The sequence below is a fragment of the Lissotriton helveticus genome, chromosome 2_1, assembly GCF_964261635.1.
Source record: "Lissotriton helveticus chromosome 2_1, aLisHel1.1, whole genome shotgun sequence".
NCBI classification, from domain to species: Eukaryota; Metazoa; Chordata; class Amphibia; order Caudata; family Salamandridae; genus Lissotriton; species Lissotriton helveticus.
Window position 1 is genome coordinate 1,561,761,998 of NC_136059.1, and position 7,752 is coordinate 1,561,769,749.

The window sequence follows — 7,752 nt, forward strand, 5'->3', positions numbered from 1 at the left end:
CAGGTAGAGAACAACTCAAACACGACACTCTCTCACACTCAACCACATTCACAACTTCATCTATTCATGTCCATAACACATTCTATTATTAGGACGAGCTAGAGTTGCGCATGCGTAGCATGCGGTCTAGCTCGCCAACTATTGTGTTCAGTTTCCTGGGAATCTGAGACAGGATTCGGACACGCGCCGATTGCACCTCGTGGGCGCGCACGTCCTGCACATATCCTATCTCAGATTCCCAGGAAGTCAGCCATTCCGCCATGCAGTCGCGCGCGCACACAGCCACACTCAGACACACACACATACACACACGCAGGCAGGCATGCAGGCAGGCACACACGCACACACACACACACACTGCATACACACACGCTCCCCCCCTTACCTCACCGGGCTCTTTTCTTGTTGCAATCCCTCCTTCTGCCCGGCTCCCAATGGATGGATGGGCGGGCGGGCGGGCGGGGGTGATTCAGCCAGGGGCTCCAGTGCTGCTACGGCGGGCGGGCGGGGGCGACGCGGCCAGGGGCTCCAGTGCCGTCCATCGCCTCTTGTACGCCATCAGCAAGCGGAGAAGCGGCGAAGAACACTCTGCGCCTGCGCGGAAGTGCGTGCGCCCGCCTGACGTCACTTAGAGGCTAAACCTTACGGTAGGCAGTATCTTGTTTGCTCAGGCTGTGGTGAATATCCAAGACTAGTTTAATGTTGCAGTGAATGCCAGCCTCACGCGAGCGCTGCGTTATTGAGTTCGGTGTATATCCAGGGACTGTGACGGCTACAATCAGTCATTTTGTATACGTAGGCCACCGGGGTAGGTGTACAAAATCTGTTAGTTTTACAGTGTGTAACATATGTGCAGGTCAGGTTAGCCCTCGGAGTTACAGAGTTCAGAGTATGCCTAGGCACCCTTAGATTTGCAGAGTTTGGTGTACACGTAGGGGTTATTAGGTTTAGATTGTGTGATGTGCAGGGTAGTAAGTGCACAGGTCAGCTGCCAGAGTTCCTGGGTTCAGTGCATACATGTGGACCCCTGCTTACAGCAGTGTTCAGTCTTTATATGCGTTATGTTTTAGGACTAGTGCATACTGTGTATATTTAAAAGATATTCGCCTTACAAGGTATGTGTGTGTGGGGGTCACTTTGTGCAGTGTCTAGCGAGAATAGATAGGCTTCATTGTGCTTTACTTGTACAAAGGGGCTTAGTGCTGGCTGTCGTCCTGTGTTTCATTACTCATATAAAACAACAGTGACGTCATGTTAAGCGAGCTGCGATGGCCGAGTGGTTAAGGCGTTGGACTCGAAATCCAATGGGGTTTCCCCGCGCAGGTTCAAATCCTGCTCGCAGCGAGAGGAGATTTTGCAATAACACTTATGTTTAGTTAAGGAAATGTGCAATCGCAATCCTTATCGAGTCACGGAGTTAAACGGCAAACACTAACTCCAGATGTAAATATTGAGACACACCCAGGAAGGGTTTTAGAGAGCAGCTGGCTTCAAAAGAGTTCATTGTCTGGACCTGTCCTGGCCTGGCCGATCTTGGCGAGTCAGGAAAAGAGGATTTTATTGCAGCAACTGCAATTTTACCAAGCGCACTGCTTTCCATGTCTGTGGACGTGATGAGGAACAATGTATTACATATATTTTCCCAACCGAAGACAAACATCCCACAGAGATGTTCAATAATCGTGGCCACGTTCTTCCCTGTTTGGGACTCGTCACAGAATACAGGTGACCTACTTTCAGCCTCATCACGCTCTTAAGCTTTCGAGTGACTGGCTAGAACAAGCATTTGAAATGCAATAGGTCTCACATTTAGGCGATTTTAAGCTATTGCATTGTAAATGGCAATGCCTTTTATTTATGTTTTAAAAACAAAAATAAAAGGCATTATTATTTGCAATGTCAATAGCTCAAACTTGTGTAAATGCGAGACCTATTGCATTGCAAATGCTTGTTTTTCTATCTGTTGTCCAGTATGGAACCACTTTTGAGGGATTTTAAAAGGACTTGGCCAACCCGTTTCGGTGGAAAATAAAAGCAATGGAGACCACCTTTATCAGGACCCGCCAGATAAATTAATAAGTGTTCTCTAAGACCTGGAGTTATATCTGAAAAAATTTATATAAAAAGATCCATATTATCTTTTATGTCCATCTTATTTTTAAAATTAAAACAAGACATTGCTAGGACCGATCAATCAACTACTGCTCAAACAACCATACACAACATACCTTCTAGTGTCACCTTATAAACCAAACATGTGAGTAATTTCTATTTTTCAAACCAGTAAAAGAGAAATTGAGAAATACATGAGACGTACACCAGTTCTTGATTATTCGCTATGAACAACACATGGTTATTTCTACCCCTAACCACTATCTAAGCTTTTAAATGGAAGTAATAGCTCTACGTTTTATTCATGTTTAGCATCCTATTTCCTATATTAGAACATAAGTACATGTCAACTTACACTCAATTTGGAATTCAATCTTTCTTCATGTAGCTTAGTAGAGTACAACGTATGTCGACCTCATTTGTAGTTACTTCTAGGGGAAATAAGGAGATTTTATCAATGTATCTGTATCCAAATTAGTTTATTAAATCTCGGACTATAACTCATTGTTTTTATTGTCTCAAATTATCCTCACTTATTAGTGAGGGGACTTCTATCTTGGAGTATCCCATGTAGCTAGTTCCACATAAGTAACTATAAGGTAACCAGACAGCTAATCTAAGACCCATTTATGTCAAGGGAACTTTATCTAATAACCATCCAATCTACCCGGTTCCTATTACCTTCACTGTTTCAAAGGGACTGTACCATCTGTAGTTCGCTCATATCCGTCGTTTAGCAGATTTATCTTGTGTGAAATAAAAACCTGTATGTATAAAGACCAACACGCCTATCTTAGAAGATATACCAGAAAGGTTCACAAAAAGTCATTTTTTAATCCATTTGGGCCATTATATAGATACCTTGAAATCTTTTTCTCTTTCTTTTTTCTTTTCACCTTATATTTTATTTTTTCTTCTCTGTCAACGGTTATCCAGCCCTCTATTGTTTCCGGCTGTATTTCATCCAATTGCTGTAAAAAATATATATATACGGAGGAATCAGTCATTACGCCTGTTCAAACCTGACTGTATATCCAATATCCTACCTAACAATGGCCAAATATCTCGCATCGTCCCCTCTCTAACGTGTCCTCTTAGAATGATGCTAAAGACAAATCAGAATTTGTATTTAGCTAAACACATATAGTTACGTGATTCCTTTCTATAAGGGAATATCCATGTTATTTATGCTGGAAGATTTTGGGACGCAAAAAATGTCTCCCATCGGAGAAAGCCACTGTCTATGGTCCGATTTTTAACGTGCTTACAATATTACAGGCTTTCCTGCTTAGCAACAAATGAATGACTCCCATTGTCCCTAACAGTACACTCCAACAAAAACGCCCCAATTTTTCTTTTTACAAAAGGGTTATCCCCGTATTATAAGCAACAAAGATCTACGTATTGCAGAGCATAACCCCCACCGACAAAACGCTGCCTTCAGTCCGTACTTGGAACGTACTTACCCTTGTTAGTTTACGTTACTCTCCATAAACCGTCCGGCGTGTAGTAACTTGCTTCCACGAACGACTTCGGAGTCTCTGGGGCACTCTTTTTATATATACTTTACCGCGCCAAAAAGCGCTTAACCCATAACACCTGGGTTCAATTAAACGCAAGCTTCAAAACATTTGTTTGCGCATGCCAACAACGTCCTGTTTTCATCGGACTGACACTACTCCCTTTTCCCTCTGACGCACAACGACGCCGGGCGTCCTAGAGCACGTACACTAGCCCGGTCACAGAAGGATTATTAAACGGACGACGGACTAATTCCTATTTTTCGCCATATTGGAAGGGTATTCGCACTCGTTCTTATCAATCTATGCATTGCTTCATCTGGGTAAAAAATTGTGATATTTTGAACAGACACATATGACTACCGCCATAAAAGAATACAATAGATCTTACATTTATGTTTCCTATATCGCACACTTTCACCGAATTCCCGTTTTTATTAACAGAAAAGAAGAGAGGTTTGAGCCTTCTATGTCACGTTGTAAGTTTAGTATGAGCAAGGAAAGCCAAAAACAGCTTTCTCAAAACATGCACTTGATTGTAAGGCTGTTATTTTATTAATCATCAATTCTCACTGACAACATGAGCTGACCCACATATTCAGCCAAATAATACCTAGAACTTCCATTGCAATATCCAGTTTGCCTAACATGTGGACTATATATTGTAACGTATTACATCAAGTTGGTATATTTTTCATTTTACCTATATCCTGTGGACCGAGTAAGTTCAATTATAGCTCTTAGTCACAATGACCTCATCTCTCATCCATGATTACATATCTAACTAGATGGTTCTTTGCACATATCAAACATAGGCAACCGTGTACAGCACTAGAAGAGCCTCTTATCTTCAAGGGAAGTGTTACCAAGGTTTTGTAATATTCCACTGAATTTCCTCATTTAATCCGTTTTTTACCGTATCCAAAAAGAATATGCAAAAACACTCTCGTCTTTTACGGATAATATCCATGGGAGTACCTGTTTGACCCTTCACTTTTTCCAGGACACACCATTTTGTATCCTTTTCAGTATGCTGTTTAGCAAGAAAGTGATGGACAAGTGGGGCCTCCATTCTGCCATTACGTATTACACTTCTTACCCTACTTACTGTTTCGATCACATCCGTGAGTCAATGTAAACCAAGAAAAATTATATTTCATTCCTTTTATTTATTTTTCAATTGATATTTGTTTTATCTTAGTTTCAAAAAAGGATTATTTTAAGTCACGCAAATTTCATATCTACAACCCACACCCACAATTTACATGTTTGTACAACATACAACACAACCAAAATCATTTTGGACATTACCTAGGTACAATACAACAATTTTTCAAAATAAACCCAAATAAACATAAAAAAATTACATACAAAGAAAAATGATTATTTTCTTTTCAATTTAACTAAACAATGTTATTAGGTCATCTGCATCGAGTAAACATGACAAGGGTTTGTCCCCCGTTTTAGACAAAAAAGGATGAGAATTTGATGACGTCTTAGAAACGTCAGCTAGATACCATGAAAACAGAATAAGAGCCAGTAAACAGCATTGGTGCAATCCATTATCTATACTAACTTTTCTTGGTTGCTGAGGTATCCAATTTGATCCAAGCCCAATTATTTCTATGCAGCTCTTTCAGGACAGACAATAGTGCTCTTGATATTTTTAGAGATTCTAGTTTTAATCACTATATCTCTTGCTTGATTAGGTCAAATGCAGTATAAGAATCTACAGACGAGCAGAACTAGGATCACCGGTTTCTATGGATTGCACGCCATTGCTCATAGACTAAAACAATGGTTTTGTCAAATGATGACTTGGTTTGATCATCTTTTTAATAAATAGGCTTTATAATTGCACCTTTCCAATTAGTTAGATCATCTCCTCTTAAGGTAAATGTATAAAAGGCCCAATGGAAAAAACTTGCTTACCAGTCAATGTTTGATTTAAATACAATTGCAGGGAGGTCACTCCGACAGCTCTTGTAAGTTCCAGAGAAAATATGGTATTTTTTATAGATGTTTTTGTAAATAAAGAGAGGATCTCATCATGGTTTTGTATACCTCTTCAGAGGAACTTGAGTACACGTTTGACAGGAATTCCATCCAAGCTTTTCCCATTACTGTACATTTGGATGTGCATGATTTCCCAGTTGATCCAGAACAGAATAAATGGTAGAATATGGGGTCATCGTTATGTGCAATTACTGATATAGTTTCCTCTCACTTAAACTTGTAATATTGGGATTTATTCCTCAGAATCTGTGCCTTATATTCTAATTCTCAGAATGCACTGTCATTCTTTTTGCCCCATTGTTAATGTTTCATCTTCCTCATCTTCTTCAACTCCAGACAAGGTGTATCAAACCATTTCACCCTTTTTTGTTCTGACGATCAATAGCATTCTGCCAGGATAATTCTTGCTTCGCTTTTATGATTGCTTCTTTGGCAAGGTGAGAGAAGACTTCTACTTTTGTAACCTCTTTTGATGAACTTCCTTCAATAAAGCTAACCTGCTTTAATCACTTGAGGGTATGTCTTTTGTGAGGGGTACTTATAACATGCCCCCAGAAGGCTTGTTCTATTTAAGGCTCTCAGCTTTTTCATTGTTTCCTTTCTTTTATATGATCAAAGTACCAGGGAGACACAATAATCTTCTAACTTTGGATGATAATTAGCTTTCTTAACTGATCTTGCTATTTTATTTTTTTCCAGACTTCTTCCTCCTACTATTGGTAAGCCATCTTCTTACCCCAGTTGCTTTTTGAACCTTCAGGTTATTCTTTTGGGGAACACCCCTCTGATAATTTCCTCCCCGTTAGATAGGCTAATTCCCTTTTCGCGTATTCTTATATTTATGTTCTAATTTAAACTATTTGGCTCTTGGAACCTCATCTCCCGTTTCGAACATTATTAACTTAATTATTACTTACATTTCTTTTCATAATATGGGATCCGGTGATCTATTTGCTCCTAAGTGGCCCAAGTGCTTCATTTGTTTATTGGTTTTTAGTATTATTATATTGTTTGTTACTATTGTGACTTTTCCGACACACTCTTGAAGGTATAGTATGTATAAAATATATGGCCTCCTTTCTTTTTGATCTGCATTGGGGCCTTCGATATACATACTTGGGCAACCTCGGCCTCCCTCCTTTTTTCCTCTGAATGACCTTATTCATCCTCACTGGAGTTACAATCCTGAACATGGTGAACCATTGTGGCCATATGTGGCTTTATTTGCTCTAGCTTCTCATTTATATTCCTCAAGAGACCTAACTGATTTTTCAGTCCCTCATTATTTAAGACTACCAATTTGAAAATCCTGCATAAAGTTCTCTGCATCGAAGATGTAGGGGCACCGAAGTTGTCAAGTTGGAAAAGGATAACTGACTCGCGTGATTATTAGTCTCCCTGTCAATGAGATTCTTCGCCCTTTATGATTTTTTGCTCAATTATCCTATTTGATCCCTTTGTCTGCCATAACCACCTCAATAGAAGAAGTTTCCAGTGGTTGAGATTATAATTGGATGAGGCCAAGAGAAAGATAACCGGAATTGGAGCAGGTGCATCCCTGAGTCTTGAAAGAGGTGGGGGGCTTCTATATCCAAAGAAGTGATTTAGTCCATTTGAACTCTTTCCTTCATTCTAGTGTCACATGATGACTCTAAAAATGGATCTTCTTTATTTTATTTTTTTAATGCTTCCTAACAAAATCTGTTATTGAGATAACCAACAAGGCAATGTCTAGCAGTAATGGAGACTTTTGAATACCACTAGGATTATTGGCTGAATTAACAAGACTGAAAGAGTCCAGTACTACAGGTTATTTTTCCATCTCCTGGACAGAATCCAATGAACCCCATTTGTTTTCCGTGACTTGAAACAACTGTGCTTTTTTGGCTTTTTCTTTGCGATTGGTCTTTTAAAAGTGTAAAATCAACTGGAACTATAGTATTAGCAGCATTGGCAAAACAAACCAGGTTCTGCTCACCACACTGCTTAGTTTGACAGTTGTGGCTTCGCTGGGTTCCTCTTTGGAGTCAGATTGCTTAAGTGAATTCTTCAGCTTAGTGCCTTTGAATAATGTACTCACATTTGCCTGTTTCACCTTGCAAAG

The 7,752-nt window shown here is 39.7% G+C and overlaps 1 non-coding gene across 1 annotated transcript; it reads left to right on the plus strand.

Annotated features, from left to right (window-relative positions):
- The first annotated feature begins 1,262 nt into the window (after nucleotides 1–1,262).
- TRNAS-CGA (transfer RNA serine (anticodon CGA)) lies at nucleotides 1,263–1,344 on the plus strand. Its single transcript has one exon. It is a non-coding gene; the product is annotated as a tRNA-Ser (tRNA).
- The last annotated feature ends 6,408 nt before the right edge of the window (nucleotides 1,345–7,752 follow it).